Here is a 20,296-nt window from a genome sequence, read left to right as displayed (position 1 = left end):
TGTGGTGCAACTAGATTATATACTATTTTACAATTTTTTACTTTCTTTGCATTTTTTTCCTTCAGTCTGTAATGTCCTCCCATATCCATTCACTTGGAATTTTCCACTTGTCTTTCCAGAGGCAATAACCACCAAATCACCATTTCTGACAGAGACGGCATCCCAAACCTAACCACACTGCGGATGCTGCCTGTGGTTGCTGTAGCAAATGGCTGTTCCCAGCAGTTCTCTCTTTCAGCTTATTATGAATAAACTGTTAAATTGAGTCACCACTTCTATGGTGCTGAGTTAGTTCTAATGTGACTTACATTCCCTTTACTACAGTGACCAAAGTCATCCAGTGATCTCTGAATGGCCATACACTGCCTGGATTATCTTCTATCAAACCCAACTCCAGATCTTCTCTAGGCCAAAACTTCCCAGTTTCTCTGAAAACCTTGATCTGAAATCAGGGGTATTCACAACATACAAACTAATTTTTAAGCACTTTTCTCTTCTCTTTGATTTAATGGTAAGCCAGCTGTATTCTTAGACCACAATTTATCTTGCATTTGTTAAAATAAGAACTTTTTTTTTCTTTTCTACTCATTACTTTTTGTATCTCCCCATTTCTTTTTATTTTACACAGCTCTTCCCCACATATTCAAGGTCAAATGTATGCATAGATTTTCTCTTTTTTCCTTCATTTATATCTCTAAAATATTTCCCCATATTCTTCCAAAGAGTTAATAAACAAAACAAAACAACAATAAGAAGAGGAAGAAAGGGAAAACAAAAAACAAAAAACTCATTCCTTTGAAGCTCATGTTGTAAGACGTTATCATTGCATCCATGATGAGATCACATGGTTACTACATATCTTTCAGATTTTCTCTCCATTGCTACTCCTGTCACCATTCTTTGCAAAGTTTCTCTCCACATGACTAATCCTTATTCAAACAATATTTAGAGTGAAGCTCTGTCAACTGAGACTCCAACAAGACATATCAAATGTCAAAGTGCTTCTGAGATAAATTAATACAGACAGGCTTTAGAAAATAAATTATTGAAAATATGCCTTATGAATTTTTTGCACTCTTACCCACTTTGAAGGTGTTTACAAAGAGTCAGAGTGCAGAGTAAGATGGGCTTCTGTGAAGAGGATGACTTTGGAGAAATCGTTAGTAAGGAGCACCATCTTTTTCTCCTTCAAAGAAAGCACTGCTATCATGCTACTCAAATACATAAAACTTGTCCCTATAAATAGTGTCCTGATCATCTCTTGGGTAAACTAAACAATAAAGATTGGGCCTACATGCTTTCCACAGAGTATCTCTCTCTCTCCTTCCTAAAATGATCATCTCTCAGTTTCTATGAAATTTCATTCATCTGTTAATATGCTGCCTTCAGTATTTCTTATCAAACATTTTTGTTTCAAACTTTCCATTATGCATCCCCTCAGGCTATGAAAATGGAAAAGAAAACTTCTTTTCTTAGGTAATTTCATCATCCCCTGTACCTGTAAATAACATACATATTCTGACAATTTATAAGCTTAACTCTTCCATGAAGTCCTCTCCTGTGAAATTTCCATTTACATATTCTACTGCCCACTTGATATCTCTGATTTAATACTTCATAGTATCAAGTTTTTACATCAGTATATGGAAATGCAATCTCTATTAGCCAACCCCAAACCGGTTTCCCCTTCAGTTCTAGTAAAAACACCAAATTGTTTAAGCCAGACATTGCAACTCGTAATAACTCTCATTTTTTTCTTTCAATCCATCATCATGGTCAGTTCTACTCTTAGAATAATTATTGAATTTGTTTACTCCTCTACCTCTCTACTGCCACCATCTCGATCCAAGTTATCAACAATTATTTATCTATGAACTATATTCCATTAGCATCCTAATCCATAGGTCCATTACCACAGTTACCCAATTTCAAATTATTCTACATATAACAGCCAGAATAATCTTATACAGTTCTAAATTCTAATTAAATCTCTAAAATAATAATATAATTCATTCTCTTTACTATGGCCTACAAAGTTCCACTTTTCCTGTCCAGTTACTCAATATGCTTTCATGAGCCATGCATCTAATCACTTTATCTCAGATACACTGGCCTCCTGGTAGCTCTTGCATTATGCCAAGTCCTTCTGTAACTCACAGACTTTTCACCTACACTTTCCTAGATGGTCTTTTATTATTATTTCAAATTTCTGATTCCTACCCTTATTTTTGATATTAGCTAAAATATCACCCCCAAGGAGAGGTATTATCTGAGAATCTTATAACAACATGTAATTAGTATGTTTCTAATCTATTTCTTATTTCTTATCCTCCCTATACTTCTTCCATATATGTATATAATTATATTCCTTATAACAACATTGCAAAAATTTATATACTTACTCATCCAACTAAAATATTACTTCTGAATGTGGAAATGGAATATCATTGTCTCCTTTATAAAGTCCCAGCAGCCAGAAAAGTACATGGTACTTAGTGGGTAAACAATAGAAGTTTATTGGTCAAATCTTGGGAGATTGTTGTAAAGTAAAAGGTCCTATGGAAAGTGTCATTTGAAGTTTTGTATGTGTATATGTGTGTGTGTGTGTTTGTGTGTTGGCATGCAAGTGTGTAGCATAGTGCAACAGAGTTGGAGGGAGAAATGTGTTTCTGGCTGTAATTAGAAGGTCAGTTGTATAAATGTACCACATCTTCTTTATCCAGTCATCTGTTGATGGACATTTAGGCTGTTTCCATGTCTTGGCTATTGTAAATAGTGCTGCTATGAACATTGGGGTGCAGGTGTCTTTTTGAAGTAGGGTTCCTTCTGGATATATGCCCAGGAGCAGGATTACTGGGTCATATGGTAAATCTATTCCTAGTCTTTTGAGGAATTTCTATACTGTTTTCCACAGTGGCTGCACCAAACTGCATTCCCACCAGCAGTGTAGGAGGGTTCCCTTTTCTCCACACCCTCTCCAGCATTTGTCATTTCTGGATCTTTTGAATGATAGCCATTCTGACTGGTGTAAGGTGATACATCATCATAGTTTTGACTTGCATTTCTCTGATAATTAGTGATACTGAGCATTTTTTCATGTGCCTATTGATCATTTGTATTTCTTCCTTGGAAAATTGGTTGTTTAGGTCTGCCTATTTTTGGATTGGGTTGGTTGCTTTTTTCTTATTAAGTCATATGAGCTGCTTATATATTCCAGAGATCAAGCCTTTGTTGGTTTCATCATTTGCAAAAATTTTCTCCCATTCCATAGGTTTTCTTTTTGTTTTACTTATGGTTTACTTTGCTGTGCAGAAGCTTGTAAGTTTAATTAGATACCATTTGTTTATTCTTGCTTTTGTTTCTATTGCTTGGGTAGATTGTCCTAGGAGAACATTTTTGAGATGAATGTCAGATAATGTTTTGCCTATATTTTCTTCTAGGAGGTTGATTGTATCTTGTCTTGTGTTTAAGTCTTTAATCCATTTTGAGTTGATTTTTGTATATGGTGTAAGGGAGTGTTCTAGCTTCACTGCTTTACATGCTGCCATCCAGTTTTCCCAACACCATTTGCTGAAGAGACTGTCTTTATTCCATTGTGTATTCTTGCCTCCTTTGTCGAAGATGAGCTGACCAAAAGTTTGTGGGTTCATTGCTGGGCTCTCTATTCTGTTCCATTGGTCTATATGTCTGTTTTTGTACCAATACCTAGCTGTTTTGATTTCTGTAGCTCTATAGTATTGTCTGAAGTCTGGGAGATATATTCCTCCAGCCTCTTTCTTTTTCTTCAGTAATGCTTTGGCAATTCTAGGTCTTTTGTGGTTCCACATAAATTTTATTATGATTTGTTCTAGTTCTATGAAATAGTCCTGGGTAATTTGATAGGGATTGCTTTAAATCTGTAGATTGCCTTGGGCAGTGTGACCATTTTAACAATATTGATTAACACCATTTGCAGCAACATGGATGTCCCTGGAGAATGTCATTCTAAGTGAAGTAAGCCAGAAAGAGTAAGAAATATACCACATGAGATCGCTCATATGTGGAATCTATAAAAAAAAAAAAGAACATAAATTCAAAACAGAAACAGACTCATAGACATCGAATACAAACTTGTGGTTGCCAAGGGGGAGGGGAGTGGGAATGGACAGATTGGGAGTTCAAAATTTGTGATATTGACAGGTTATGTAGAATAGATAAATAAAATTATACTGTATAGCACAGGGAAATATATGCAAGACCTTGTGGTAGCTCACAGCAAAAAAATGTGACAATGAATATATGTATGTTCATGTATAACTGAAAAATTGTGCTTTACACTGGAATTTGACACACCATTGTAAAATGACTAAAACTCAATAACAAATATTTTTACAAAGGTCAAAATAAAAGAGGAATTTTGGAAAATTAGATATAAAGTTTAATTTGTAATCATAAGCAATACAATAATGACGATGTCATAACTAGGATGGTTTGATAAGAACCTGGTCTAGGAGTTTAGTAGAAGATAAGAATAATGACACACAATTCTTGGATGTTGTCTGGCTATTGGAATTCCATCTTTTCATTCACATTAATGACTTGGCTGGTACATACAATACTTTTTTTCAGGATTGTTAACTCTGTGGCCTTCATCTTCTAAATTTAGATTTTTGGTTCCTCTTCTTTAAATTCCTTATTATCAATTAAGATTTGGCTTGATAACTTGGCTTTCCACTATGTTCTTGACTCTGTATCTTCCAATAATTTTAGCATCCCCTAAAGTCAACTTTTTTCCTGGCCTCAGTATTACAGGATTTCAGTGATCACACTTATTCCAACATCCTTTCCTGTATTACAAGAATGTTTTTTTCTTCCCTTCCTTTCTTCCTTTGTTCTTATATCAATAAATTTAATATCTAGCATATTAGGAAACATTATAAGATATAGCAATAAACTCAATGTACAAAGACCATGCATTCAGAATGCTAGATAAGGAGGGATAGTAACAGACAATAAAAGTAAAAATTAGTGAGACATGTCAAGCTGTAATACATTCTAAAAGCAAAACAGTGTGACACGAATGGGAACATTTTAGACTGAGTGTTCAGAGGAGGGAATTATATAAACTGCCAGCCATGAGAAGATCTGGAAGAAGATTATACCAGATAAACAGAGCTGGTGATATGAAGGCCCCCAGACATAAATGAACTTGTCATTTCAATGGCCAGAAAAAACAGTGGGTTGGAGCTTAGTAACTGAGGACAAGGTCAGTGAGTACGTGACACATTTAAGATGGCAGGAGCCTTATTGAAGGGTTCGTGGGCTAAGGCAAGAAGTCTGAAATTAATTCTAAGAGTATGAAAATGATTTCATAGTTCTGTTCATAGGAAGAATATGATGTGATTCATCATTTTAAAGGATCCCTCTGCCTGATATATGGAGACACCAAAATTGTGTCATGTGATGAGAACTGTGTGACAATCAGAAAGGTCTGACAGCATAAAGGAGCAGAATAGAAATAGAAAGCAGAGAATGGATTACTCTTAATTACAGAATTGATAAAATAGACATCTAGATATAACTAAACAAAAAGTGTTTTCCCTGGCACTGCCAATGGCTCTTTAGCTTTTTCTCTTTTTAGTCATTAGCCTGACCATGACCTTTGACTCAAGTGTCATGCCAACATTTTTAAAATTGTGACTTTTTTTCTATCAGGTCATTTTGCATGAATTGTAAAAAGCATACGAACTCTTTCTGAAATCATTCAAACTAGAGAGAAAGAAAGTTATATTCACGAACTCTGTTACCATTTTTTGCTCACTCTTACACTAATGTGTAATTCAGATATTTAAATTACACTCTTTAAATAAGTCTCTGCAATATACCCATTGTCTTTTACAGAACAAATGGTGTTTCTTTTTATATTCTGGGCAGATGTCCTCCACTCTGTCTCTTTCATTTCCATTACACTGTCCTGTAAAATGTCTGCCGTCTTTTGTTGGTTGTTGGTAGGTATACATGAAAGCTTGACTTGGCAAGTTCCCTCCAACTTGAGCAGGAGTCATTGAGCTCTGCAAAATAGTTTTAATGAAATGCTTTCCTTATATTGACAATTGTTTGTATTTATACTTTTTTAAAGCTTCACGATTATTACCGTTTATACCAGTGATCAGTAAATTATGACCCTGACACTTGTTTCTTTAAATAAAATCCTCTTGACATCCAGCCATGCCCCTTCATTTACATATTGTCTATGATTGCTTTAGCACTGAAACTGAGTGGAGCAGTTGTGACAGAGACATTATGGCTGCTTGACACAGATGATACATGTTTTATGTCATACATATTTTATCATTTTTGATCTATATTATAATTATGCCTTCTGTGTGTCTAGATATTGGAATTTGCAAAAAATTTTAATAACATGCATCATTTTTTCTCTACAATTTCATGAGTTAGGTATTATTATTTTCTTTCATATCAGCACCTGAGGAATTAAGTAATATGTCATATATGTGTGCGTGTGTGTATATATATACACTTAAAATTGTTGGATCTATTCATAAAATCACTTCAAATAAACAAAGAAACTGGATGATTTGTTGCTGGACCATGTCATATCTAAATAGTCCAAGCAAGTCTTTTTATAATATTTTTTAAAGTTGACACAATATTAAAAAAATCAACATCCCATTTTTCCTGAGTACAAAATTTCCAGTTCAGAAACAATTACATTAATCAAACATATTCCTGACTAGAGTTAATTAAAGAAATGAAATTAATTTCAAATTGCCTTTCATTTAGTTAAAGAAATAATGCTGATTAAGATGATGGTTTATAATCTCCAATCAAGCTTCCCCAGTTCTCAAATTCATAGTTTTAATTCATCAGTAATACTTTTATATATTGAAGAAAGTTGTTTTTTGAATATTTGAAGACAAATGGATTTGTGATTAGGCCAATTATAACTTGAAAGTTTTGTTTTCTACATAGTTTGTTCTGATTTCAACTGTGATGAAAATGAATTGTAATGTGCAATAGTGATAAAAAAGTCATACATTTAATTTTACTTTTCCTAGCACAACACAAAAACTAGATGGTTCAATAACAGATATTCTTGAATGTTTGGAAAATTAAAATCAAGGTTTAATGTCTTTCATTATACTATCAGAATTCTTATTGAGGGTGACAATTTTATTTTCCTTTTATCTATCACAGACTTAATATAGCCATTAAAAAAATAAAACTTTAGTAACCAAATGATTAAAGGAATAAAAATAAATTGCCTTAAAATAGAAAAAGATAAGAATTGAGGAAAAGATAAGAATGAATTACAAAAGACAATAGTTCACTTATATTCTAAAAGCTACTTAAAAATTACAATCTTACTACTATAAAATGAAATTCATTTCTGAATACTTCGTGTTTAACCCACAAATTAAAATATATATAATTCTAATCAGCATGGAAGGTAAAAAAAAAAAATCCCACATCAAGGAACATGTATATAAGAGTTAAGTAGGCATAGCTTCTAAGACATTTTTCATTTTCGAACATAAAGGCATATTTCAATCTTTACCTCAGCTACTGGGGATTAGATGATAAGATTCAGATGGTGCAGTTTGTTAGTTACTGGAAAATATTATGGAAGATGAGCTAGAAAATATTTCATTTCTGTCTGAAAAATATGCAGATTAGTGTTAAGAAAGCACCAAACAAATTGAGCGGAACTGAAATGGCAGAATTGATATTAATAATTCCAGCTGTGTTATAGGCAGATAATGTCTGTGTAATTGAGAACTATAAATACATATTGACAATTATGGTATAGGATATTTTCCTCCAATGAGATTGTCTCATTTAGTTTCATTTTGTATTATTTATTGGTTGATTTGTCAAATACATATGTGTATATTTCACAGTGAACATGGTTCCCATCCATACATATGTACATATGTAAAATTGGCACTAACATTTTTAGCTTTGTCTTTTACTGATAGCATCTATATAAAAGGCATTTAACATTAACAGTTTAAAAACTAATGGGAATAGAATACTAATCTGACAGATAGCACATGTGACAGTAATTGTGGTTTTAGGGCATGCTCAACATAAGTATTAGAGTGTAGTTATTTCTTACAACTGTTAGAGAATAATTGATGTTAACTTTATATGGAAAATTATTCCACTTAAAACTGAACTTTTTGTAGTCCAGTCTAGTGTTCAAAATGTCCATGTTAGTAATTTTTTTTCACACCCATAATTCATTTATTTTGCAACTGGAAGGAACTGTTGTCAGAGAGGAGGGTGTGAGGGGTAAGAAAGAAATAGGTGAAGGAGAATAAGAGGTATTCATTTTGCAACTGGAAGTTTGTACCTCTTATTCTCCTTCACCTATTTCTTTCTTACCCCTCACACCCTCCCCTCTGACAACCATCTGTTTGTTCCCAGTATCTATAACTTTGTTTCTGTTTTGTTGTTTATTCATTTGTTTTCTTTTGTAGATTCTACATATAAGTGAAATCAGACAGTATTTTTCTTTCTCTGTCTGACTTATTTCACTTAGCATAATACCATCTAGGTTCACCATGTTATTGCAAATGGCAAGATTTTATTCCTTCTTATGGCTGAGTAATATTCCATTGTGCATGTGTGTGTGTGTGTGTGTGTGTGTGTGTATATATATATATATATATTTATCATATATACCCATGACATTTTCTTTATCCATTCATCTATTAAAGGGCACTTCAGTTGTTTCCATATCTTTATTATTATAAATAATGCTTCAGTGAACATAGGGGTGCATATATTTTCTAATTAGTGTTTTCATTTTCCCCCAGATAATATCCAGTATGGGAAGTGCTGAATCATATTGTACTTCTATTTTTAAATTTTTGAGGAAACATCATACTGTTTCCCATAGTGGCTGCACAAATGTACCTTTCTACCAATAGTGCATAAGGGTTTCTTTCTCTCCACATCCTCACCAACATTTGTTATTTGTTGACTTTTTGATAATAGCCATTCTGAAGGTGTGAGGTGATATCTTTTGGTTTGCATTTCCTTGTTGATTAGTGATGTTGAGCATCTTTTCATGTACCTGTTCGTCATCTGCATGTCTTCTTTGTAAAAATATCTATTCGGATTCTCACACATTTATATGGTCAATTAATCTATGACAAAGAGGCAAAAATATACAATAGAGGAAAAACAGTCTCTTCAAAAACTGGTGTCAAAAAAACTAGATAGCTACATGAAAAAGAATTAAACTAGGCTACTCTCTCACACCAAGCACAAAAATAAACTCAAAATTATTTAAAAAGTCTATTTAGTAAGTTTTTATTTAAAAGTTTTAACCCTTACTAAAGAATGAGCATCTGGCAGCAATATAAGTGAAATTAATACAAATTATTATTATATTTAATGAGTAGCCACCTTTGTCTTAATTGTCATGTTCCTAAAATCTTGAGAATATGCTTTTTACCACTTATTTGCTAAGTGTGAGTAAGTATGGCTATCCTGATTGCAATGAGAATAAAACTTACAAAAAATAAACTTAAATGTTTCCTTTTAGATACAATGCTGTTGCTTTTGTTCTTGCCACAAAAACTAGGGTAATAAAAACACAAAATTCCTGTTTCTAAACATTTTGGAAAGGTGTGACACAAAAAAGAGTAGAATAATTAAAATTCCATAGAAGCAAGACTTCTTCTATGATAGATTATTGCTGTAGTGACCTCTAATTTGGTCACTCTTACCTTTATCCAAAAGTCACCATACTTTTGAGGGAGCCCAGTATGATGGAGTCATGAGTTTTCAGCAGAAAGAGTGGAAGTCATGAAACAATGAAATGTCATGGTAAAGTGCTGTTATTAAATAACTAACAAGTTAGTAATCTATACTCAGAAATTCTTTAAAACATTTTAGAAGGGTAGAAGTATACTAATTATTCCATGTGCACTAAAACTATTATTTAAAAAATTCTTCAAGTACAAGGAAAATATTTGCAGATGGAGGTAGAGAAATCCTAGACAAAATGAGCCATGGTCAGGTCCAAGAAATGATCTACATAATTTAAACAAATGTTGACGTAATACCATCAATACACTATTATTATTAATGATCATAATGACAATGTCTTTTGAAGTTTATTATTTCTGTAGAGTTAAAAATATGGCAAAGTTATTTTAAAAAATAAAGAAGAGAAAAACGGAGCTAAAGTATTTACGGTGTTGCATGCTTGAAGAGCAGTAAAATAGGTAATATATTAAGAAATAAGAGAGATTGAATATCAACCATCTTAACATGTATCTCGAAATCCTAGAGAAAGAATGTTAAAAAGCCGACATCAAGGAAGTGAAAATGTTGTCTTCGTTTTGCCCATGGTTTCCTTTGCAGTGCAAAACTAAGTTTAATTACCTCCCATTTGTTTATTTTTGTCTTTGTATCTTTTGCCTCAGGAGACATATCTGAAAAAATATTGCCTTCAAATCACAACCAGGACAAGAACATACTATCACTATTACTTAACATTGTTGTAGATGTATGATATAACACGTTTAGAAAGAAATTGGAGGTATAGAAATTATAAATATTTATTTCTGATGTTAGAATTTTTTTGCTTAGAAACATATTCATACAGTAAAGTAAACCACTGAGATTTCTAGATTTACATCTCAAAGCAGCAGAGAAAGAATTTAGTTATAAGTTTCCTGAATAAATGCCCTAAGGAAAGAAATGTCTGAAGCCTGGGGTCAAGAAGAAGCTTGTCTAAAGTTTGGTCAACTTGAGGGAAAAGTCAATGCCGTGTTAGTCACGAGTTTAAGCAAGGGACAGTTTATTTCTTAGAGCATTAAGTTGTCTACAGAAATGTGGATAGCTAAAGCAATTAGACTTTATGTTGGACACTTAGGAATGACTTCAAACCATACTGACAAACAGTTCCAGAACCACTTTGCAACTGCCATTATCAGAAAATCTCCATAATCCCAAGGCCCCTGCTGATTCCAAAACCATGCGGTGCCACCATGATCTTCGTGGACAGTCTGAACCCTTGCACCCAGCCTCCTGAAATCCTAAAAATTGTGTTTGGAGACAGGACTCACTGATAAAGTTACTGAGAGAACAAAGCCTCTGTAATTGGGTTTAATACTAAAAATATGAGAAATAACAAAATTGATACTGACATCATCTCCACTTCACTAAACATTCCAAATCTTAAATAAATATATTTGATTCTCTAAACTGAACTCACAATTTAACTACAATAAAACCTAGGAAATACAGATTTTAGCTTTCCTGACTCTAAGATACATAGGCACACTGAGGACTGTTGACTAGAATTTAAATGCAAATCGAATATACTCATTCCGTAAAAGTTGAGTGCTAGTCCCCAAATTTGATAGATTGATTAAATAGAGATATCTCTTACAGCACACCAGTTTCATAAATCTATTTATAGAACTCTTGCTGACAGAAAAAGGAGTTAGCTAAATAGAGAATACAAGGTGTGCTATGCTCAAGTACAAATCATATTTTAGACCTGATACGCAAACATCAGAATTCATAAGAACTGTGACAAACCAGAAACACTAAAGTGATTTAGTTACATTGGGTTTACTTTTAGTTCAGTACATATGCAGAATATAGGTTAGAAAACATATTTTGCCTGTTAACTACTAATTTGCAAACTTCTGTTAAGGGACAGAAGTTTTGTCCTAAAATATGACAATCTAGGTCTTCGTCCTTAAATCTGCCACTCTGAGATTGTATCATTTCGCCTCCCTATGACAGCTACTTTATCTGTGAAATTAGCAGGTTTAAGCAGGAAACATTGTATGTGGGAAGATGTTTTATTTCATATATGCACCCAAAAAAGCAACACTGAAGAGGAGATTGTAGCCCTAAAAGAAAAGATTTGTATGTAATAGAAGAGAAGAATACAATGCTTGATTATTTTTAGTCATTTTGCACTTCTTAAGGCTAATTTAGTTTGGCATTTAGGGAAATTAGTGTCAAATTCTAAATAAGGCTTTAAAAGTTTAAATCCAACCTGACATCTGGACAGAATGTTAGTATTAGCTGAAGGGTATACCTGTGCTATCATTTTCATTTTGAATATTCATGTGTGATATATCACATTCAAAAAAATACTTGGGGAAAAAAGATATTTGGTACATTAATGTTATATGAAGTTGCCAAACTGGAGTTTTGGAAAATCACTTTTATAAATGGAATTGCAAAAATTCCCTCCCTTCATTGTGTTTACACATTTTGTTATGTATGTCCTACTGACCACAGATTCGAATATTACATGAAATGATTTGACTAAGCCATCTCTTATAAATCATTAGGTTTGCTAAATTAAAAAAATTAATTTATTATTTAAATATTTTAATTCAGATCTCTAGGTGTTTATATAATGACTCAGAATTATGTTAAATATCACTCTCCAAAGTATTCATTCCAAATTTCCCACTGACTTTTCAGAGTGCCTTGGAAATTTGGCAAATTGATTTCTGCATAATTTGTCCTCTATAGGATATCTTGTTTTCACTATTAACACCTGTAGAGTGGAGACTTACTTTAAAAAATGATTTAAAACCTCATTGTCAGTATCTGGTATATTTTTAGTATATGGGAAAGTTATGAACTTGGAACTCTCATTGGGTGAGTCTCAAGCCTGCAGTCTATGTTTTTCCTTCAGTGCATAACATATTTTCAGAAGATTATCTGTGTAACTATTTGTTAAATATTATCTTTGGTACACTGGTAGATCCTAGAGAGTAGAGCATATATTATTAATATTTTTCATATTAATCATCTACTTATGATTAAAAGAATACTTCAGACATTGTCTTTCTTTTCGTAAATGTTTGTAGAAGACATGCATACATGAGTAAATGAATGATTGATAAAATGAATGAATAAATGAATGAGATTCCCTTTGTATTTAGAATTCAGCTTGCAAATTTTGCTCCAAGTCTGGTAGATGACTTTCCAGGCAGGGAGATTCTGACATACGAATGCATTGGACTTCACTTGGGGGACTTCCAGAGTTTTGTTTTGGATTTCACATTGCAGAAGCAATGGGATTTGTATGGGTAAGGGTGCGCTCACTCCATAAAGCACAGCTTGCCAGTGTGATTTACTTAGGTCATCCATCGGATCCTTAATTCCCGATGCTTTAGTTGGTATTATATTGACTATCATAAATCTTCTCCCTCCGTAGTCTGTTTAGAATAACATCCAGGGTCACAAAAGGAACCATTAAAGGATGAACTTTCGTGAAATCCTATGGGCTGCTGGTAAATTCTCTCAGGGGCTCGATTTGAATTTGGTTTGTTGATTAAATAACCATTGATCACGGCTATATATTTCAGAGCTGCTGAGTGTAGGTTCAAACCCAGTGCTATAGTTGACTACATCAATGAATGAAGAGAAATGGGGTCTTTACAGTGTAGGAGTAATCTTCCTGAATTGGAGAGGAGGAAAAAAAAATCAATGGAAGTGTGACAAACAGGGGCTAAGCAGAAAGTGTAAACAATACCCTGACTCTGGGAATCACGTTCGCTCAGACTAGAGGAAAACAACAGTGAGAACTGAAAGGACCTCACAGTGTATGTTTGCAACAAAGTTTGGGAATTTCAACAGGAAACATAAGAAATCCAAGGAAGACTGTGATCAGACTAAAGAGTCTTTTGTCTCTCAGAAAAATCAATTTTTTTCTTAAAGGAAGAAATGTTTAAATTCAGTAAGTAGTATTAGTCCTTTATATGTTACAGAGGGAATAAATTAATATGTCAAAATGTTACTTGTGACAGATTAAGAAGCATCATAGAAAACAAAATGAAATACAACGAGAATTTCAGTAAAGTTATCCTACTGTGCAGAAAGAAAGGTGAGACTTTTATCACAATAGAAGAGGTAAAAGCTATTCACAGCTTGAAAAAGTAGGTGAGAACCAGAGAGATTTGGGAAAGAATAAACGTTGGAGGACAGGCTAAAGAAACATCAAAAACAACAACAACAACAACAAAAACAACAACAAAAACAAAGCTCCACCAATTCTATCAATTTTAGTTCAACAATCTCTTGGAGGACATTTTTTAATTCCAAGAAATGAAGAAACATTTGGGGGATGCAGGAGAGTGGTGAAGTCTCTCTCCTAACACTGAGCATTCTCATTCAGTTCAGCATTGAAGTACCAGAAGCATAGGAATCAAAAGTAAATAAAAAGGAAGAAATGCCCAGACAATCTCTCATCAATAAAAGTCTTTCAGATATCACAAGCTAAAGGAAACCACATCTTCCCCAGGCAATGGAAAGACAGTACCCCATTTAGTCATTTGATGGAAGAGTTCTATAAGTTGAAATTTTTACTCACATATTTTGGATTCTAAATTCTTCCACAAAGAAGCAACATTTCAGTGATTATGCACCCAAGGATGCTTCTATTAATTTGTCTATATGTTTCTCTACTCCCTTCTCTTGAACCATTAAATTTCTTTTGTGGTCTGTGACTGACAAGTGTAAGCATTCATTTCTCAGATGGAGATGCAAATCTAAGAATCACTGTAGAGCTTTAAAAAAGCACAAACTTACCGAGTTCAAGTGTTAACCCTCAACCAGACATATGTGACTTAGTCTGCAAGGGCTGCTGTAACAAAATGCCATCAACTGGGTGGCTTATAAACGACCAAAATTTATTTTTCAGTTTTTGAGGCAGGAAGTCTGAGATCAAGGTGCCAGCCTGGTTACATTATGGTGAGGACCCTTTTGCAGGTTGCAGATTGCAGTCTTCTATTTGGAAAGAAGGTGAGAACGCTCTCTGGGGTCCCCTTTATAAAGGCACTAACCCTATTCATGAAGACTCCACCCTTGTGACCTGATTACCTCCCAAAGGTCTTACCTTCTAGCTCCACCACGGTGGAGGGCTTAAGATTTCAACATATGAATTTTAGGGGTAACACAAACATTCAGTTAATAACATTCCTCCCATATGGACCAAATTACGTTGGGATAAGGTGTATGCACGTGTGTATTTAAATAGTTACAAAAGCGATTTCTATGCCAACTTCTAACTTTTTACCTTCAAACTATATTTTCCTATATATTGTTTTGACACTTTTCAATTTTGCATCAGAAATACTATTTTCGAAGGAAATTTGTCTCTAGATCATAAAAGGATATAGCAGTTTGCATTTGTTTCTAGAGAATTGATTGTATTTTCTAAATATCCTAGGAATCGTACTAGTGCAAACATGCCCTTGTGTGTCTTATTGACCAAATGGAACATCAGAAAAGTAGGGACACAGGACTGACGGAAGTTAGTCTAGCAAACTTTGCAAGTGCTAAATGAAGAAATGATCCTGACTGCTAGAGAGGATGACTCGAGCCACTGCAACTGGGGAAAATAATCTAAGGTCTTCTTAGGCACACGAGGGTGGCATTATGGGCAGGGCCATGTTGAATAAAGAAATGACAGTGAAGAATATATTTTTGGAAATAAATTTGTTCAAAAAGGAGAAAACATTTCATTTAGGTGACATTAATCCCTTTATAGAAATAAGAGATTTACTTGGAGGTGGAAGTCGGTATTTACTTTTGAACATTATTTAATTGCTGACAAGACATGATAGTAGAAGCTTTCATAATTCACTTACACATAATAGATATGACAGATTAATCAACACTTTCTATTCTTTTTAATAGTCATGGCAGCTGGGCTATTTTTTTGTGTGTATTTTGTGCTTACCAAGAATGAACTGCATTAGTCCTGTGAATATTTATGCTAATTTCTGCATGTGTTATTTTATTTATGGAATTTAATTAAATTATATGCAAAATGATGATGCATGAGTGCAAGGAAAATAGATTTATTTTGTCCTATGTGCACTAAGTCGAATACTTTAGAGAGACTCCTTAGAGGCAAACTATTAAAAAGAAATTGCTCTCAAATTGATTTTGACAAAGAACTTTAAAAGATTCAAGGGTGGAGGGAGAGTAAAATATATAGGAGAATTTTTACTTTCAGACTGATATTTCTGTTATTTTTAACATCTCTCCCTTTTTTTAATGAATAGGATACTGAAAAGAAGTGTATAATGAAAGAGGTGAATAATAAACGATTTTAATTAGACACACTATCATTGATGATTTTTCTTATGTCTAAGATAAAATATTCAAAATCATATATATTATCTTGATTTCTAAGTCAAAATTTTGTTCAATTAATTCACCAAATTACACCCATCAAATCAAGGATGATGGATTCTACTCTCTATGAGTTTGCCAACTTGCAATTCTCTATTTTAAGGCTATCTGATCATCTATGCTGGGCGGTATAGCTGACTATGATCTGATATGAAAAATGGCATACAGAATACATTATTTACCAAATTAATAAGTGGTATCCTCAAGATAATTAATTTTGCACTCTAAATCACTGCTTTTCTGGAGGCAATGTTAAAGAGGTGTTTAGAGAGGACCCTGATCAATATGATGTACTGCTTATCTCATTGGTTTCAAATACTCAATAAAATCCACGGCAGAGCAGTGAAGTGGCCTCACCACAGTGCTTGCAGAAATTCTCTGATCCTCTGCTAATCTCTCCCTCAAAGTGGAGTAATGCCCCTAACTGACAACAGGTTTGGCCAACACCATAAGGAACTGGAGGAAGAGTCGAAATGATGGTCTTGAGGATAAGCTGTCTATGTATGGTCCCCTACTCCTTCTCCATAGAGAAATGTGTATCTGATAGCTTATATTTCTAGACGTTGATAACATGCATTTTATAATAAAGCTTAAATTTCAGCATGCATTAGGAAGGCTCTTTCCTTTCTCTCCTCCCAGTTCAGAGTGAATGGGTACTAAAAAGCAATTGCATATCAGAAGGTTCTGGTAAATTAAAATTTCTATATTCTAACCCCATTAGTCAAAACACTGAGATCACTTAGGAATGGTCCCTTGTTATAGTTCAGGCTTATCTCTTCCTCTCCTCAAAGACAGTCAGTTTAGGGTGAAATATTTTATCATTTTATATGCAAAACTTTCTTGAGTATGATGACTATGAAGAATTTGAAAAGATCATCATTAAAAAGTTCTGATCAGGAAAACTACAGCCCTTTAATTACAGAATTTGGTATAAAGTTATACTTATGGAAGCTTATCACAATTTTTGAAAAAGACTGAATCAAAAGTATCTAACCTGATTTAACTAATTTAATTTAATTAACCTTGCTTTAATTTAAAAATTCCTAACATAAAGTATAATAAATATAATTATTTTTTAAAAATCAAGCTTTACATAGATGCTTCCAAATCCTTTCCAGAGTACCTCTCTTTTCTATAGGAAAATCCCTGCCTGGAGGGGAATTTACAGTTAAGTTCCACATACTGAGGAGAAATTTCGATATGAAAGAACTCATGAAGATTCTAGAATGGAAGCTTGCAGCTTTTCTTTGCAGTAGTAGAAGCTATTCATACCCACTGACACTCAACAACTGTTTTTTTTTGGCTTTTCAATCCCTTTCTCCTTTTGTTGTTTGGATATCTCTCAGCTAGGAGTTGTCTCAACTCACATATTTGTAAAGCCAAATGAGGCTCAGAAAGTTTATAACGTGTATTTACCACTCAGGTCAATTTTTTTGTTGGTCATTTGAAAAAAGAAGTGATTTTTCTGATTACAGTTAGTGTGTTAATGGTATAAGCCATTAAAATTCACAAAATCAGGTCACTCCTATATCTTGTTGAGGCATTCAAAATTGAGGCTCAAATTTGGTTTCTTTCTTTTCTACATGGTAAACATAAGTAGAAATTTTTGAAGAAAATTCCTATTTTTGATCCTTGCTTTTGTTGTTATTTTGTTTTGTTTTGCCTGGAATACTTTCCCAATATCCCTCAAGGAATCAAGTGGTGATCTGACAGTCATTGGAGCTGTAACTTTCTTAACTTGTAGCAAAGGCAATAGAGTGCAAAGGTTAAGCAGAAGGAACAGATCTAATGTGGAGCCAGATTTGTTCTTACCTTTTATAGTCTCAGTTGTGGTTTTAGCTCTGGCCTTAGTCCTTTCAAGGGAAATTTTCTTCTTTTCTCCAGTGACAAAAAGCACAGCATGAAGAGATCATTAGTTAGCAATCTTGTCCTAGTATTACTCTAATTTTTCAAAAAATGTCATTACTTTCTGGAGATTTGATTATTTTTAAAGAATAGCATACCCTTTACAAATTGCCTCACGGTTTTATTTTTCCTGATGTTTTCCTAGTCATTCAAGACTCACAATAAAGATAAGCAAAACCACATTTCCTTGGTTCAGCACCACTCACAGCATTTTGGACACGGTAGTCAGTTCAAATTCCCCAAGGTTTCACTCACACGTGCTGATGATCAGTCACTCGGATTATTAGTCAGCATCTGTCATTTTCTCCTCTACTGCTCCTGGCAGGCATTGTTTTATGGAGCCATTGAGTCCCGGTTGCTATGGAGATTTCCTCCACCATTCCAAAGGCAAAGTGGGTGCCATGTATTTTAACCAATAAAGAGCTATCACACTTAACTGGGACAAATATGTTTCTTCCAAAATTGTGGAGCAAATTTACCAAGCCGCCCAGTTTTGGTTTTCAGTTGTTTGATGAAACATCACTGATTATTTTCATTTATATAGACATGTATGCTTTCAGGATAGCATCATGCTCTTGAAATCCTGATGGGAATCGGAAAGATCTAGCATAAGAGTAATGCCTAATGTGCGTAAGGCTACCAGTATCCTTTCTCTTCCATTGTTGACTGATCCTTGCACCAAGTACATGCCCAACTTTCATCAGAAAAAAAATAAAAAATAAAAACCTGTCAAGAGATTTCTAAATCTCTCACACACTCGAGTCCTTAGTGGATTCACTACAGAATTCTCTAGGTAAGTCTGGATATAGCTCATTTACAAGATATACCAATTTGAGTCTCTGTCTCTGGAAACCCTACTGCACCCTCAATTCGATTCTGAAACTGCAAATTTTATGTGCTAATTTACACTGTGTTGTATCTCATCCTACTCAAAACAGAAATACCTTATTTAAGCTAGTTTCTTAAACAGTATATCTATTTTGATTTTGTTTTGTTTAATTTTGGGGGGGAGGGGCGAGGGGATTATTAGGTTTATTTATTTGTTTTGATGGAGGTACTGGGGCTTGAACCTAGGACCTTGTGCATGCCAAGCACGCACTGTACCACTGAGCTGTACCCAACCCCCTATTTTGAAATATATGTAGTTGTAGGAGAAATTTCGGTTAAAAGAAACTTGTTTTGAAAACTGCAGAAAGTAACCTTGAAAGGATTCAAAGGAATTTGTTGTCCTTTTGGTAGTATGTTTAATATCCATTCATTTTCCTGGTGGTTATGTGAACATCTGCAGAGAGTTTACCACATATTTTTGAAGTTGCTTGCTGTTAGGTTCAAGAATTTCTAAGCTCCTATATATAGAAAATAAAGTACTGGTTTTTACAAAGCTGCAAATCTCTTATGTACAAAATGTACTCATTTTATATTTTGGACAGATGCTAACGTCATTGGGAGCTACATGAGAGAAATTAATGCAGAAGCCTCAAAAATGCCCTTGCTGATATATTAATAGGACAGGAGAATTGTCCTCCAAAATACTCTGATTCTTTGAATTTTATGTGGAGCGCTAAGTCATAAGCATTTAAAATCCTCTTCTATTATAATGAATTGCTTCATTATTCACTTTCATTTTGTTTCAATATACTTCATATTCCCATTAGTTGAATATACTCGAGAAGTTAGCATTTGGGGATTCAAGAAGGAATGAATAATATTTGAAGGGTAAGAAATCTGGACAAGGATATTATCCTATGTTTAAAATAATGTATTCTCACAATTTTACATATATACTGGAGAAGTGTCACGATTCTTGAACTCCCAATCCTCCTCCAAAGATGAGAGAATTAGAAGACCTTTAGAAAATTGATTACATAAAATTAGCATTCATATTAAAGTGGCTAAGAGCATTTACATTATATTATAAAATATTGCCTATCACAAAAACTTGTGTATCTCTTCTGACATATTTAAGATTCTTACACATACTTGATATATTTATATGCAGGATTAGACTTATCCGTGTGCAAAATAGAAGGTTTCAAATAGAGTCTGATTTTTATAGGCTTATGAAAATCTCCGTGTGCCCCACACACCAAAAAATCTAGGCAAGAGAAGGAAATAAAGGACACAATGGGTTAAAGGAGAAGAAATTAGGCAATACCGCCATTAGCCAGATTTCCTCCCAAAGCCTTGGAAGAAA

At 33.8% G+C, this 20,296-nt stretch overlaps 1 long non-coding RNA gene across 1 annotated transcript; it reads right to left on the bottom strand.

The window, feature by feature from the left end:
• Positions 1 to 5,749: 5,749 nt before the first annotated feature.
• LOC140685518 (uncharacterized) lies at positions 5,750 to 18,428 on the bottom strand. The gene is made up of 3 exons (XR_012058768.1): positions 18,358 to 18,428; positions 18,010 to 18,070; positions 5,750 to 6,050 (listed from the first exon to the last, which is right to left on the bottom strand). It is a non-coding gene; the product is annotated as an uncharacterized lncRNA (long non-coding RNA).
• Positions 18,429 to 20,296: the final 1,868 nt, after the last annotated feature.

The sequence above is a fragment of the Vicugna pacos genome, chromosome 14 (assembly GCF_048564905.1).
Source record: "Vicugna pacos chromosome 14, VicPac4, whole genome shotgun sequence".
NCBI lineage: Eukaryota > Metazoa > Chordata > Mammalia > Artiodactyla > Camelidae > Vicugna > Vicugna pacos.
This window is presented reverse-complemented; position numbering and strand designations above follow the sequence as displayed.